The 16,612-nt window shown below is 50.5% G+C and overlaps 1 long non-coding RNA gene across 1 annotated transcript; it reads right to left on the minus strand.

Annotated features, from left to right (window-relative positions):
• Positions 1-480: 480 nt before the first annotated feature.
• LOC142085301 (uncharacterized) lies at positions 481-2,249 on the minus strand. The gene is made up of 3 exons (XR_012674604.1): positions 2,162-2,249; positions 1,581-1,697; positions 481-788 (listed from the first exon to the last, which is right to left on the minus strand). It is a non-coding gene; the product is annotated as an uncharacterized LOC142085301 (long non-coding RNA).
• Between the last annotated feature and the right edge of the window lie 14,363 nt (positions 2,250-16,612).

The raw sequence follows: 16,612 nt of genomic DNA on the forward strand, positions 1-16,612 counted from the left end.
TTTTTAACTCGAGACTTCCTTTATGAAAGCACCCGTGTGATCCAGAAGGGTGGAAGCTTTCTACACCTACTGAGCATATTAAATTAGCACGCAGAGATCTCAGGGAAAAAAAATGACCGGGAACAGAGCATCTTCAGCGCTGCTCGATTAGAGGCTCGGGTCGCCTTTGTGTGATTCATGTGGTCTTCTCCCAAGTGCGATATCTGGTGCAAGAGAGACAAGGAAACCAAGGCATTACAAGCACTGCCACTGATGGTCCTCATCAACAGGGTCATCTTGTTAAGAAGATGGGTTTCCACTCTTTTTACTCCTTGTTTCGGTGAAGAAGCTGGTTTCCTGGCAAACTCAGGCAGTGGAGTTTGAGTAAAAAAGACAACACTTCACCTTGAAGATGCTCCTGCAGTGTCCCACAAGAGCTGCAGTTCACAGGCCTTCTGGCCCCTTTCTGAGCCTGTCGCAAGGCATCCTGGGTGTGAAATCAGTTTCTGAGGCAAAACGGAGGCAGAAACGTGTAGGCATTTCTCCTCACAGAAAGTATAAGACACCCAGCTCCCAAGCCTGCCGTGAAACTCACTACAAAATGAGCGATGGTGCTTCTCCATCGGCATCCTCTTTCATCTCCAAATGCCAGCGCTTGGGATTACTGTGCCCTCCAGAAACCGAATCCAGCAAGAGAGGCAATGGGGACGTGAGGAGGAACAGGGTCCAGGGGAGCAGCCAAGCGCAGGGATCTTTCTTGGCAGCAATCATGCTCTGGTGACCTATGTAAAAGTCAGTTCTTCGCCAGCCTAGGAGAGAGGCAAGGACACTTTAGCATGGATTACCAAGGGAATTTATTCTCTTTATTTAGCTATGCGTATTGCACCTGCATGAAACAGTCCTCTGTGCCTGCCCTATCATCTTCTCAGGCACATATGACATCAAAAACTACCTTCACAAATCACACAGAAAGTCCTGCCCTATCAGCTACTCAGCCACCAGTAACATCACAAGCACCTGAAAAAGCAACGGGCTAGTTCCTGCCACGAATGACATCACAGGCACCTAAGCAGGCCATGCGTCTTTTCCTATCCAGCTGCTACTCAGTCACAAGTGATATCACCCGCATCTGCACAAGTGATTTAAAAACTCCTACCCTATCCATTGCTCAGCAGCAAGTGACACCACAAGTACCTGCAGCAGAAGCCAGGTTCCTGCTCCTTCCCCGTCAGCTGCTCAGCCACCAGTGTCTTCACAAGGACCTGCACCCTCACTTTCCACATGCCATCTTTGTCACCTCCATCTCTACCTTGTCTCCTCTCTCTCCGGGCTCTTCTCTCTGCCAGGCACTTTCCTCAGTCACTCCATGACCTCCCAAGGCCTTTTACTGTTATTGTGCTTCTGTGGCAGATGTTACCTTGAAAGCACTGTCCCAGCCACGTGACCTGCACCTATTTCTCTTCTCCCTCTGCTTCGTGCTCTGGCTGTTTGATGCATTTTTTGACCTCCTAGGCCCTTGTACCCTGGCTCCCTCCTGCTCTTAAACCCTGCTCCTGCAAGAGAAGGGGCAATCAGTCAGTGTCTTCTCCACGGCATCTCACCTGCATCTCTCTGACATGCACATCTGGCGGGAACTGTCACCATCAGCCCCAGCTGTGCGTGAAGTCTTCTCCTGGCACAGGCGCAGCTCTGGGTGTGCTCGGTGTGGAACACGGCTCCTGAAGGAGAAGAGCAAAACTCAAAGTTGCTCCTGGGCAACGTCCTGCTGGGAGAGCTGATTTGAAGGCAGGTGTGCCGCAGGTCCTGAGGCTGGTCCAGGGGTGCTCCCTGTCCCCCAGCTCGGCCACAGCTCCCACATCTGGCTCCTTCCAGCAGGATTCTGGAAAGCCCGTTCCCAGCTGTGAGCGCCAGGCCAAGGGCACGGGGCAGAAACAGCCCCCACCCCCGAGGGCCCCAGCCCCCAACTGGCCTCTGCCCCCAAACTACTGAAACTTCCAAACAGGCTCTCCCGCTAACTGAATTACCTTCAGTTTTCAGAAAAGAAACTGTATGCTTTCCCTTATACCCTCAGACTACCGCAGTAATTAGCTGTATATTATGTGTATACTGTAATTCTGTAATGACCACCAACCTGAAAACCCTCCAAAGCATGGATGAGAAGCATCACTAACTACGCACCCACCTCTTAGTCCTCTTGCAGCAAGGAGACAGTGCTCTGTGACCGAGCACTTCTGCATGGACACCTCTCTCTGACAGGAGACTGCCGGGCTGAAAACAAAACCAAAATCTTAAGTTGTCTTGGCTCCAGGGAAAGCAAAGAATTTTTGATACCGATACAAACAAGTTCAAGAGAAAGCAGGATAGTGGAAAAGGCGGAAAATGTGATGTGTCTCACCCACCTTTAATTTCAGAGGAGGTTTCAAGGGTGTTTTTTTTTTCTCATGTACAGCACAGGTGAGGAAGCACACACCTGCCTTTTAAGGAGAACTGAAAGGAGTAAGACTATCAAGTCCATGCAATTACTCTTCTTTGCAGGACACATGACTCCTTTTTTTACATCTCAGTGGAGAGCTTTAATTTACTACCACTAAGTTCTGATAAGGAAACAGCAAAACGTTCTCTGTAAATTTTTGAAAAGAATAGTAGACTGTTCATATAAACTGTAAATGACTTGTTTCCACTGTCAAAGGTTAGAACGCTTTTGAGTATCTTTGCCATCTTCATCTTCTTTGCCAAGACTTTCTTCTGATAACGCTCTAACTACAGTACCTCAACATAACATTAAACTCTTCAAATATCCTTGCAGATTCTATGAAATCCAAAATGCCCTACATGGATGCCTACAGGTTTTGCTATTACCATCACGTTTAAGCACCAATCGATCCTACCAAACCTACAACCTGCAAAACCTGGAGACCAATTTACGAAAGACATGACGGAATTTACAAGCGGCACAGAGGAACATACGCATCTATCTTGTTCTGTCCTTGCCAGAACTGCTGGGTGACCTGTCATCAGCCTCAGTGACTAACAGCAGGCAGGACTCTCTCATCTGGCTTAGCTCAGATGCAGCTCCTAGGAAAACGGCTATTTCAGAAGTCAGGTCTTGTGATTTTGGGAAAGCGTTTCAAGGAAATGTTTTAAATACTCTAGAATGGTAAGACTAAGCATGGTAATCTCACTCCAAGTCCTCGCTCTGCCACAGATGACATGAGCAATAACGGGCAAGTACCCGTTATTACTATTACTATTACCCGTTATTACTATTACCTATTACCTGTTATTACTATTACTACCTTTGGTAGGTTTTTTCATGAAAGATGGTAAAAATGCAAAAAAACAGGGTATAATTATCTAGCGGGTTCTCATCGTAATACCCCCTCGCATTAATAGCTGGACACCAGGTAAGGAGTGTATGTGCTCTGTTCACCTACCTACTCACTAAAACTAAGTAAATTTTAGTCCTTGGAAAGCACTACCTTTCTTTTTTCTTTTTTCTTTTTTCTCTTTTCATGAAAAGGGTGGCGCTGCTTTCTGAATTCAAGATGAGGTACATGGAGTACACAGACAGCTCACTACGTATCTGAACTCCCAAGTCAAGCTCACAAGCAGGACGGATCATGGCACTGATCGGCTGCATACAGGCCACCTGAAAAAAACCACACACACACACAAAAGAGAAAACTTCTGGGCATGGACTGGAAGTCACTGGTTCAGGACTTCTAAGGAGGCCAGAAGGTAACACAAAGCCGCAGCAGAAAAAAAGCAGTAAAGCCAAAGGCATTTCAGCCACACCAAATTCATCCCACTTCAAGCTCTCCAGCTCCTGAGTAAGATTTCAAGTGCCATGTCCACACAAACCTGAGGAACTACGTACCTTCAGCGCCACCGAGGTTCCACTCCCCAGGCCAGCCAAGAGGCGTTTGAATCGCTCCACCCCATCTGTTTCTGCTCTTCCAGCAAAAGTCTCCAGCACCTGCTCACAGCTGCAATGAGAGAGGATCAGCAGCTACCCACAAGCCAGGGCAGGAGGGCGCACGTGCAGACCAATTACAAAATGAAGAGAAGAGCCAGAGGCAGAAGAGAGACTCCACAGAGAGGCCAGTCGAAAGCTCAAGAGCAGCAGAAGGCAGGATTTCTGTCACCACGTCCACGCCTTCGGGTTGAGGCAGAGGGTACACAGAACCTTCACTGCATCGATCATCAGACAAGGGACTTTGATATCAACAGCTCTCGCCAGGAGCAGCACCCCCTCTTTTGTACCCAGCGGTGTTTGATTCCAAACTGAAAAGAAAGGAAAGCTGGAATTCATGTCCGAGACTACGCCAGCTCTAAAGAAGAGTGAGATGGGAATGCCTCGTGATTGACAATGCTCTGAGGAATAACCATGAGAAAACACTTGTTCCAAAACCTTGTCCAAACCCCTGTGTTACCCTTGTTTCGGACAGGGCACAGAGGAGTGACAAGGAAGGGAGCGATGCATCTCAAACCACACGCTGCCAGCAAGAGAAAGCCTTTCAGAGAAACTTAAGAAGCCTCAAAGGAACATGTGGACTTGGGAGGAAACAGAGACTCTCCGTTTACCCAAGGAGAGCGCGGAAGAGCACACAGAGGGACAAGGAAGCGCCCCAGCTCATTCACGGGAAAGGGAAAACAGGTGTCCACTGCACAGGAGTGTCAAATAATAAAAATTTTAGAAACCCACAGATACACAGAAAGACAAATGGGAAGAAATACTGAAGGGCATCAAGCCCTCATACGTAAGTTAAGAGGCATAATCAGAGAGGAGCAGAGAAAGCCACAAAAGAGGGCAGAGCAGCCAAAGTCCCACAGGCCTGTACAAATACACGGAAAGTGTTTTGTAAGTCCCAGGAAAGTATGTGATGGTGATGGTACCAGGAAATGTACAGTAGGAGAAAAAGCAAAACAAGCAACGGGACGGTATCAAGGATTTACTAAAGAGCAGGAAACTTCCAGCACTATTTTCCCTGCCCATTCCAGCAACTGCTCTGAGATAACTGGGCAGACACCATGCAGCGGGAGCTGTGGCTGTGTGAGGTTGTCTCTACACACTGCACAAGGCTCTTACCTGCTTGTGCATAAAGCCTTCAGGCACTGGATGGTCTCTTGTCTGCATCATGTACTATGTGACCTGCGAGGAAGAAAATCAGCGAGCTGACAAACTTATGGAACAAGACACCTCCTCTCTTTCCTCCAGAGCTCTTAGGTAAGGCGATGATGAGGCCCTCAGCACCCACAATCACACCAAGATTCCACCTTAATGGACTTTCAAAAGACGGTACGATAGGTTGTTTATGCAGGAAACCACCAGACTGAATTCCAATACAGCCAATATTCACACTGCTACCAATCGCCCCCCCTACTCACAAGAATCCCTCAGCTCAATCCCAAACACCTCCTCCCACCATCTCCATCTCAGAAGAGATCTTTAAGCCCCCAAGCAAACCACTGTCTCATCGCATCGTGAGCAACCTGCCCTGATCCTCTTTCTTCTTCCCTCCCGCCCTGGCCATACCACCCTGAGCTGGTATTTTGTTCCCCCCTCACACAACCAGACCACATACAGACACAGTACTAATCCTGCGTTTGAAAATGTCTGCGGTCACCAGGGACCAGTCTTCCCCAGCCTCACCACTGTGTCGTGGTGAGCATCACTGAGGTAGCCGTCATCCATTCTCCTTACACCCTGGGACCAGGATGGCCACCCCGCTGGACACACTGGGAGAACAATCACGTGGAGAGGAAAGGGGTTGCCATTGGACCGTGAAAAAGCCCAGGGCTGAACCAGGTTCTCCAGGCGCTACAGTTCTTGGCCTGACCCCAGGAGTAACCAGTCCTGAGGAGCCACGGGGCAAACTGCAAATACTATCTGTTGGTCAGTTATTGCAGTATGTTCGGTATGATTATACCAGTCAAATTCAAACTCAGTAGGAAGAGGAAGAACACAGGAAGGTTAAGAACACTTGAAACACAGATGGACGCAGAGCTCCATGTCTGTGGGGCTGCGCCAGGAGAGCCAGGAAGAGCGTGGAGCAGCAACGAGCCTTGTGGCTTTCTGGACACTATGACAGACACTCAGCAATGATGCCCACGCGATCAGCTGCTCACCCTGCAGCACCTTTTCCTCCTGGAGCCTTTTCAGGTCTCCAGCAGAGTGGCCGTCAGGACCGAAGCTCTGCACCCAGCTGTCAGGAACAGACAAAATCATCAGCACACACAAAAACCCCACGCACTTTTGCACGGCCTCCACCCTTCCTCACCTCTACTCAGCCATAGCGCAGTTCCCAAGGTCAAAGCTCCCAGTTTCTCACTGATAGCCCTGGTTTTGTCCAGCGTCCCAGCCCACACCCTTCCCCACCTCACCTGATGGGGCTGCTGCTCAACCTTGCTGCTCCAAGGGGCTCTTTACGGGAGCTGTCTGTGGGTTTACCCACGGGTACCTGAAAGAGCGAGCAGAGCCACGTCTGTCCCTCTTTTACAGGACGTCCTCTTTTGCCTTCAGCGTGGCTGTGCTGGTGTCACGCTGTACAGCACAGCACCTTCAAACCCATACTGCAAGCAAAGTATCCCTCTCTCTAGAAGACCCATTCTTCTCTTCCTACCGTTTACATTTAATGACATGAGGTATTTAAATCCCATTTGCTGCTCTTCTGCCTACAAGAGGGCTAGCACTTCATTGTGTGTTCCAAGAAATCCATCTTATATTCTGCTTCCAAGAAGCTGTCATTTGGGCCAGTTTATGGCTCCGGGTAAGAAGGCTAAAGCCAAGGAATTTCCCTAAAATCTTTACCTTGAACTAGCACAGCTACAAGTCCTGAGATGTCATAGATGCCCAAACCTCTCAACCACTTTTTTCTTTTTAAACCAGAAGCTACCTTTGAAAATAATGAAGGAAGTGTAGCAATTTCCCTGTCAAGAGAAGAAGCTGGCACTTGTCCATCTCCTGGTATTCTGGCAATAAGTTTCTGTTGAACAGGAGGGTCTTCCTCAAGTATGATGAGGGATTTTTAACAGGTATATCTTTGTATATTTATCTATCTTTGCATCCGTGTGCGTGTGTGTTTGTACCCGCTAGCAAATATAGTCTGCTAAAATCTTATGATTTATCTTAAGATCGTGAATGAACCTCCGACTGCTGCTAAACACATATAGTCCCTTAGACATAAACCATTGTCCGAGTCTGAGACTAAGATTGGATCCAGCTGGGTCTTCTCTGAACCTCGTGACTCAACGGGAGGGTCTCCCTTAATCTTTCTGTCCTTGGCCTCTCTATAAATCGTCCCAACTCAATTGTAGCACGATACCCTGGTTTCGGCTGGGATAGAGGTAATTTTCTGGCTAATAGCCGGTATAGTGCTGTGTTTTGGATTTAGTATGAGAATAATGTTGATAACACGCTGATGTTTTAGTTGTTGCTAAGTAGTGTTTACACTAGCCAAGGGCTTCTCAGCTTCCCATGCTCGTTTCCTTTGTGCGCTTCATCTGTGGAGTAAGGGACAGAGTGAACCTTGCCATCGAACTCTGCTAAGTCATGCTTTTATCAATTTCTATTAAGATCACTTTCTGCTGATAGCTTCGACAGCGATTCCTTGAGCGGCCTCTAAACCGCTCATTCGTGATAGGAAGGAGCAGGCCCCTGGCTTCTGCAGGTGCACATGAGGTCACTGGTGACCCATCAGGTGGTAGGGCAGAAGCAGGCCCCTGGCTTGCGAAGGTGCTTTTGAGGTAACTGTTGTCCGAGCATGCGATTGGGAATGACAGGACTCCTGGCTCGTGCAGGTGCTTGCGATGTCACCGGTGGTGAGGATGTTTCAGACCAGGCGCAGGCCCCTGGCTTGTGCAGGGGCTTGTGATGTCTCTGGTGCAATGGTAGTTTAGAGGGCAGCAGCAGGCTGCTGGCTTTTGATGGTGCTTGTGAGGTCATAGGTGGCTGAGTGTGTGAAAGGGCAGGAGCAGGCCCCTTGCTTGTGCGGGCACTTGTGAGGTAACTCGCGGCTGAGTAGCTGTTTGGGTATGAAAGGACACCGGGCTGTGCATCTGCTTCTCACGTTCCCTTGGCCTGGGCAGCTGACTGGCTATGACGAGTTACCTGGCTCGTGCAGGCGTTTGTGAGGTCATGAGTGGCTGAGTAAGTGATAGGGCTAGAGATGCTGCATGATCCTAGTAGGTGATAGGACAGGAAGAGGACCCTGGTTTGTGTAGGTGCTTGTGATGTCACTGGTGGCTCTGTGGCTGATTGGGTAGGAGAAGTCACCTGGCTTATGCGGCTACTTGGGATGTCACTGGTGGCTACCTGTTAGGGCAGGCACAGGCCCCTGCAGGGTTCAAGTGCTGGTGATTTCACTGGCGGCTCTGTAACTGTTATGGCAGGAGCATGCACTGTTGCGAAGCAGTGGAATGCACCTCACTCAAAAGAGAGGGGCAGCGATATGTTTTACTGAGGTAAAATAATAATTTGACAGAGTTCAGGAAGTTCGATGGAATTTAAGAAAGTTTATCAGTGCTTTGACAAGGTTCAGCAAGCTTGATGGCAAGGTTCACCTTACTAATTACTGCATGGAAGAAACATGCAAAGGAAAATCGAGTTAGAATGATTTACGTAGAGACTGGAGATGCAAAGAGTAAAGAGGACCGTCCTGTTGAGTCACGAGGTTCAGAGTGGACCCCCTTGCTTTCTAAACTCCTTTCAGAACCTAGGTGTGGCTAGGTCCAATCTTAGTCTCAGACTTGGACAACTGTTTATGTCTAACGGAATTATCCGTACAATGTTTATAATAATATTAAGTAGCTACATGGATTCGTAATGTTTCATGCTATTAACTCAGCATGCTATCCGTCACCTACTGAGGATCTGTCGTGGGTAAGGGATCTCTCCGCTTTGGATAAGGAAGGATCTCGTAGTCTCAGGTAAGGAATCTCAGACCCTGAGAGGCGTCCCTGCTCCAGGGGAGAGTCACCTGGCGTGCAGTCCAGCGGCACTCAGGGAGAGCTCAGACTGGGCCCACCTGATGGTGGTATTTATAGAGTGGAGTGGCTGGCTGCTGGTCAGTATTACAGACAAGACGGAGCTCTTTGCTTTAGCTCTGGTATCGTGTTCTGCACTTCGGTTATCTTGCGTTTTGGGGTTTCAAAACAAACTTTAGAAATATTTTTCGAGGCACCTTCACTCCCTTGTACATGAGCCAGGGGCTTTCCAGCTGGCCGGTTCACCGCGAGGACGTGAGGCCTGTTGCTCCTCAGTCGGCCTGAACCAAAGTACGGTAAGGAGGCAAGCGTATCGGTCACAACAATTCCCACATCTGCCCTATCAGCTCCTCCACCAGGCCTGACATCATAAACACCTGCACAAGTCAGGTTCCTGCACCTGCCCAGTCAGGAACTGTGTCCTAACTGGCATCACAAGCACCTGCACAAGCCAGGTTCTCACGCCTGCCCTATCAGCTACTGAGCCACCCGTGACATCATAAGCATGTGCAAGACCAGGATTCACTCAATGTCCTATCAGCATTCCCGCCACCAGTGACAAAAAGACCTGAACAAGCCAGGTTCCTGCGCCTGTCCTATGAGCTTCTAAGCCACCAGTGACATAAACACCTGCACAAGGCCGTTTCCTGCCCCTGCTCTATCAGGAACTGTGCCACAGCTGACATAAACACCTACACAAGCTTAGTTCCTGCACATGCCCAATCAGGAACCGTGCCACAAATGACCTCGGAAGCACCTGCATGAGCCAGGTTCCAGCACCTGCCCTATCAGGTACTAAGCCAGGCGTGACATAAACAGCTGCACAAGCCACGTTGCCGCACTTGCCATATGAGATGCACAGTTCACCAGTGACATCAAACAGCAGCATAAGCCTGGTTCCCGCGCCTGCAATATCAGCTAATGTGCCAGGCGTGACATCACAAGCCCCTGCACAAGCCAGCTTCCGTTCAATGCCCTATGAGCATTCCTGCCACCAGTGACATCACAGGCACCTGCCCAGTCACGAAATGTGTCGTAACTGACATCACAAGCCCCTGCACAAGCCAGCTTCCGTTCAATGCCCTATGAGCATTTCTGCCACCAGTGACATCACAGGCACCTGCACAGGCCAGGTTCCTGCACCTGCCCAGTCAGGAACTGTGTCGTAACTGACATCACAAGCACCTGCACATGGGCACCAGCAGCCCATCTCGTCCCTCCTCCCAGAGCCACCTCTGGCCAGGAGGAGCTCAGAGAGACCTTCGAGAGACACTGACCGCTCTGCTGGCCCACCCACCTGCCCACAGGCCCCTCCAGGAAGAGCTTTAATCCCTGTTCAGCTGTTGGGATTGCCTTGGAAAAACAATACTCAGTTGGTACCAACAGGCTGAAAAGCCAAAGCCAGAATTAAAAACACGTGTTGAACTTGCATATGTAATTCATGGGGTAGTTTTTCTCTCTACGTGTAGAGTCCATTGGTGGAAACTGGTAACTGGCGGGACTGGTAAGAGCGCAAGTGTTGCGCATCCAGGGAGCCCCTGGCACTCGGGCTGGCACCTTTTGGGCCATGAAGCCCTCCGAGGACCCAGGCAGCAGCGCCTGCGGAAAACGCAGACAGCTGCCTGCAGCTGCCTGCCTGCAGAGGGGCCGCCTTTCACCGGAACGAAACTGAGGGACAAGGAGCCCCCAGGGCCCGGCGGCCGCTCGCCCCATCCCCGCCAGCCCCACAGCCACAGTGCCACCGCAGACCAAAGCCAGGTACGGGGTTGTGCTTGGGAGGGGACCACGGCGCAGCCTCCCCGGCCCCTGCCCCGACGGGACACCGCCTAGTCAGGAGAAACGCCCGAGCCGGGACTGGAGGGAAACGAGAGGTGCCGGGGCAGGAGGGACTGGGGGGCAGGCAAAGGCTGGGGCAAACCGGGACCCCAGCTGGGCAGGGCAAAAATATCTGCTCCAAGCGGGGCGGGGGCAGGGGCAGAATGACATGCCCCATGGGGGGCCAGGGGCACAAAGAGATGCCCTGACCAGGACAGGGACAAACCAAATGCCCAGACAGGGCGGGGCAGAACTAGCCACCCCAATTTGGGCAGGGGCATAAAAGGCCACCTGAGCAAGGCCACAGTAAAGCCAGGTACCCTGTGCGGGGAAGGGGCAAAACGAGCCTCCGCAAGCAAAAGAGGGGAAAAACTCAGCCGTCCCGAGAGGGACATGAGGAAAGCAAGGCACCCGAGCAAGGCTGTGCCCAAACTGGATGCCTCAAGCAAAACATGAAAAGAGAAAAGCCTCCCCGAGTGGAGCAGGGGCAAAACTAACTGCCCTGAGCTGAGCAGGAGTACAACTAACTGCCCTGAACAGGACTGGGGAAGAGCAGATGCCGCGAGTGGGGCAAGGGCCAAACCGAGCAGTTCAAGCGTGGCAGGAGTTACAACCAGCTGCCTCGTTGGGGCAGGAGCAATACTCACTGCCTTCCGGGCGAGTCAAGGGGCTAAACCAGATGCTAAAAAGGCACCCCCAAACGCTTTTCAGAGCTCCAGGGTGAGAGAGCGGCTGGGTGGGGGCCTGGCAGCCAGCCAAGGTCCACCCAGCACGGTTGCTGAAGGTGCTTCTTTGGTAGCTCTAGTTCAGAGTCAGCCTGTGGTTGAATCTTGGGGGGCAGATAAAATTTATTGGAAATGAAGCTGTAAGCGATCAGGTGCTTTGCTACATGAGTCTCACGGACACAGTTCCTGTACCTGGGAAGAGTGGAAAAGAAACCCTCGGCAACCCGAATGTTCCAGCCAAAGCTGTGAACAGGCACGCTTACAGCCCGGGGCAGGTTTTTATTCATCCGGCTGGTGCGGCTCAGGGAAGAGGCGGGAGCTCTGCCAGCGGACGTACGGCCCTTCGCCGGCAGCGTGTGGGGAAGCCCAGCGGCTGCCGGCTGCCGGAGCTGCCCGGGCTGCGGCAGCTGCGTGGTCACGTGGCTCAAGGGGACACGTCCCCGTGCGGCCCCATGTCACAAAGGGGCAGTCATGCGGCACCCGCCCGGCGCTTGTGAGCTCACCTGGCCAGGCCTTGGTATCCTGACAAGCGGGTCAGCGAAAGCTAGTTGGGCTGAGCTGGCCTTCGGGATAACTCGGCTCCTTCCTTTGCTACTTGCGTGCCTACTTTTTCCAACCATTTATCGGTTACTGCCCGCTTCTCTGCAACTCCCACCCTCTTTCAAAGGTGATTATGATTTGACTTTCAGGACAGATCATAGAGTAGGTAGATACGGGATAAAAGTATCGGCTGGTCTATACCTTCCGAGCTCTAGGCTTAGCTCTTACACCTTTATAGGCTGGCCAGGGCTATGGGCAGAGTTTCTACTTGCTAATTCTTAGTTCTTTGCCATATCCTAGGACAGGGAAGTAGGGGGGTGGCAGTGTAGTCTGAGGCGTTGGGCTCAGCCTAGAATGACAAGAAGCCCACCCTGACTGATGCGGTAGGAAGGGAGACAGAAAAGGAGCACGGCAAAGGCAGCCGTTAAAGCAGCGGCTGAAAGCCAGTCACTCCTGCATACAAGGTGGGCAAGCGTGGGCTGGAGAGCCAGAGGGCTCTGCTGCTAACGCTAGCCACAGGTAAGCAGCAGCTCCTCCTCAGAGAAGGTGACATGCAATGCAGTCTTTCAAAAGGGCCTTGGTAATTGCTGTCAACTGGAGTCCTGTGACAGGGTCAGTAGGGCCATCAGCCTGCAGCTCTGCAGCAGTTACAGGTACCACTGGAACACTTTGGATAGCGGATGCTGTTGTGCAGGTTGTGCTTGGGGGGGTTTTTAATCGTTTTATTGAGCTACAATTATTTCTTTGCCATCAGGTGACGGGATTGGCGCTGATCGTCTCTTTCTGGAGCGCGTCCTGACATCCTTTGTCATCCCAAACTTTCCCCTCTGTTCCTGAGAGGAGCGATGGCTGCAATGGGGAATGACTCCCGTGAGTAACGGCTTCACCAGCAGGCTTGGACTTTGTGAATCCCTAAAGGCAACGGACGTGGCTGGTGCTCCATCCCTGAACGTGGATGTGCTGACAACCTAGAGTGAATTCTGGGGTGTTTCCTGAGAGCAGCCAGACTTACCCAGGCGTTTTCAATTCGACACAGGAAAATGCATTTTGTCACTCCTCTGCCACTATGTGCAAGACTTTGAAAGATGGCATTGCTCGTAGAAAGATCTGACATCAGTGGGGTTACTTTCTGTGCTAGGGACTTGCTTGTTTTCATCAAGTTACAATCGGGAAAAGGGAAGACTTGCCCTGATAATCCAATTCAAGACTCTAGAGGGAAAGGAAGGTAGCCCGAGGCACAGAAATCAGAGTGTGGGTTTGTTGGACTTTCAGCAAAGTAAGCAGGGGAACAGACTATTTTCCAAAACTGTTTCTTGCGATGGCAGTGTCAGGCTTCCCCCGATGTTTCTGTGTTGGAGGTTAGAGCTGGTTGTCCTGGGTGCTCCTGTACAGAACTCGACTTTTCAAATAGGCTTTCAGGCAACAATATCATCTCATCTCTTTTCAAATGTCATTTCCCTGCAGTCATTGCCGAGGGAATGGCTCCGCCACAAAGGATCCTCTGTCCCCCGGAGACGATTTGCATGGAGTGGCAGCAAAGACAGAGAGCTGGAGCAGGATTCCATAACCTGGGCAATACCTGCTTCCTCAACTCCGTCCTGCAGTGCCTGACGTACACTCCCCCTCTGGCCAACTACCTGCTCTCTCGTGCGCACGGCCAGTCGTGTGAGTACTTTTATGAACCTCTCCTTGTAAATTTGTCGGGCACTTCCCAAGGATTCCCAGAATCTCGAATTTGATTTAGGAGAAAAGCATCCCGTCTTTGTCAGCCCCCCGAGTTGGTGTTCTTTGAACTCTCAAGCTAGAAGCCTCTTGTCCTACCTAGGTGTGTTCATCTTCAGAAAGGCACCGCTTTCTAGCCCCGGGTCTCGGGCCCTTTTCCTGCACGTTAAACTCTCTTTGCTTATTGCACAGAAAACTTCTGTCAGTTAAGCATCCCTCTGAAGACAGTTTCCTATGCACTAAAATGTCCCGGGCTTGTTGGCACATTGGCACCTTGGCAGAAGAGTGGAGACTGTTCTTATAACTTCAAGATCTCCGTTAGGTTTGCCATTGCTATGGTACTTTGCTAACCTGAGAAGCTTGCTTCCCTCCCTCCCTCTTCAGGTCGTCAGCAAGGCTTCTGCATGATGTGCATAATGGAAGCGCACGTTAACGAGGTCCTGCATTCTTCAGCCAGTGCCATCCAACCTAAGGCTGTCATCCGGGTCCTCAGAAGTAAGTCACTTCAGGTGCTTTTACACGTTTCTTCCCTTCTTGTCAGAGAGAACTATTAACAACTTCTGTCTTAGGAATAGGAGAACATTTCCAGCCTGGCATGCAGGAAGATGCCCACGAGTTCTTAAGCTACACTATCAATGCCATGCAGAGAGCTCGTCCGAGTGGAAGCAGCGAGTAAGCACAAGCAAATTACCTTTGCAGTGTTCCTGAGCCCTCTGGACTCCTTGATGTTCTCCCATCAAGGAAACCCTATGCCCAGAGTTTTCACACAAAGCAAAACTCTTGGAGGAGGTAACTCTCTGCCTTACGATTTGTTTCCAGCTTGGGCATCTCTTCTCAAGAAACTACCATCGTCCATCAAATATTTGGGGGCTTTCTGAGATCCAGAGGTACTTTTTAAAAATATTACCGTCCTTAGAATCATCTCTGGCTCCTTCTCTCTTTGCGGTAAACAAACTTCTACTTTCTAGCATGCAGCAGTATGTCCAGTGCCTCTAAAGTAGTATGTGTTGGTTGTTGAAACGGGCAGAGTTAGTCTCCTTCCCAACCTGAGAAGCATTTCTCTTTGCCTTCCAGTAACGTGCTTGAGCTGCAAAGCCGTTTCCGACACCTACGAAGCATTCCTTGATATTCCTTTGGATATCAAGGTAAGATGGTTTGAAATTGTGGTGCACAATGTTTCAAGACCCCTGCAGGGGGCCTAGTTTATCTCCAGTAAGCTCCGTTGATTTAAAACTGTGGGCTGTTACCACGCAAGAGCTTGGTGCTGGATGGGGAGGGAACCGGGCTTCTGGGCTCCTTCGGTGGAAGTCCTGTAAACGGCCGCCCCGTGCTGGGTGTCAGCTGGGCAGAGAGTAAGGATGGCATCTACAGCCCTGATGACACTGCCATACCACCCTGCTTTGGACTACCTCAATGCGCCTCTGATTGCTGCTCGGATGGCTTTGATTGCTTTTGCTATTTTTGACCATGCGTACCACAGGCAACTCCAGTACCGCCCAGGGGTAGCTCTTTCTTGGGATAAGGCTGGCACCACACGGGTAGCTATTTCTTGGGATTTTGGGTTTCCAGGAGCTTAGCGCTCTCCTTTCTTTCTCATCCAGGCAGCCTCATCTGTCACTGAAGCTCTGGAAGACTTTTTCAAACCTGAGCAGTTGGATGGTGAAAATGGCTATAAATGTAGCAAGTAAGATTATTACTAATGACATCTTCATAGTAGATACTGGGTTACGGTATTGCATGTCCAGGAGCCCTAGTTACATTTTGACTTAATTGAGAAACACAGTCATGAGACAGCTTGGGTTTTTTCTTTTTTTTTCTTTCCCATACAACTAATCCACCTGAGTCATCCGGAACTTGGAAAATAATGCACTTGTTTCTAACACGGGTAATTTTTTTCCCTTCTGCCTGAGTATTTGGAAAGCTTTGATGAGAATTTTCTTCCTGGCATTGTCTGCCCTGGAGGTGGTCAACCTTCCTAGCTATGAAGTTGCCCGCTGAACTACCCCCATGGCCAGAAGGGAGAAGACACGTCCCATACGCAGTGGTGAGCTGAAGCGAGGAAGAGCTCTGGACAGTGATTTGGCAACAGCAGCTGCCTCGAGAAAGCAGTCAACAGTTTCATTTCCAAGGCTTTTTGGATGCTTGCGTCTCTGTCCAGGAGACCGCAGTCCTCGGAGCAATAGCAGCCTCTGCCGGCTCTCTGAACAGTGTCGTTCCTAGTTCTTGTAAAGACTGTAGACTGCTGCTCTCCAAAGTGAGCCACCCTAGACCGAAGCTACCTTCCGTGAGAGCGTACGGACTTAAGGGGTCTGAAATGCAAACCTGCGCATACGATAGTTGGGCAAAACAAGCCTTTACGCAACCATACGTGGATGGGGGGTGAAGCGGGGAGAAGATTGGTTGCAACAGTTGGGTCTGTGCTTGTTTTCAAGGTGTGAACAGCTGGCCACTGCGTCCAAGAGGCTTGCGATACATCGCTCCTCCAATGTCCTGACAGTGTGCTTGAAGAGATTCGATCCTTTCTCTGGCAGAAAGATTAGCAAGGTATGTATACAAGTGCACTGCAACTTTGTCTGCTTGGAAGGAGACCTTTCCCGAAGGAGAACCCTTTTTTGGAAGTTGTTAACGTCTGCACACGATGGCTATCGAGTGCAGCTGCCTAAGAAAAATCAATGCAATAGCTCTGGTAGCTGTGCCTTGCTCTTTCCCTTGTGGTAAGGGGAAAGTTCCAATGCGAAGATAAGCACTCCGCTGTGCTCGTAAAGAGCTGGTTTGGCCGAGAACAGTTTTCTGCCACTTCAATGATGAAATGGCAACGCCTTTTTTTGATGAACCGAGAAGATTTA

The sequence above is a fragment of the Calonectris borealis genome, chromosome 8 (assembly GCF_964195595.1).
Source record: "Calonectris borealis chromosome 8, bCalBor7.hap1.2, whole genome shotgun sequence".
In the NCBI taxonomy this organism is placed as follows: domain Eukaryota; kingdom Metazoa; phylum Chordata; class Aves; order Procellariiformes; family Procellariidae; genus Calonectris; species Calonectris borealis.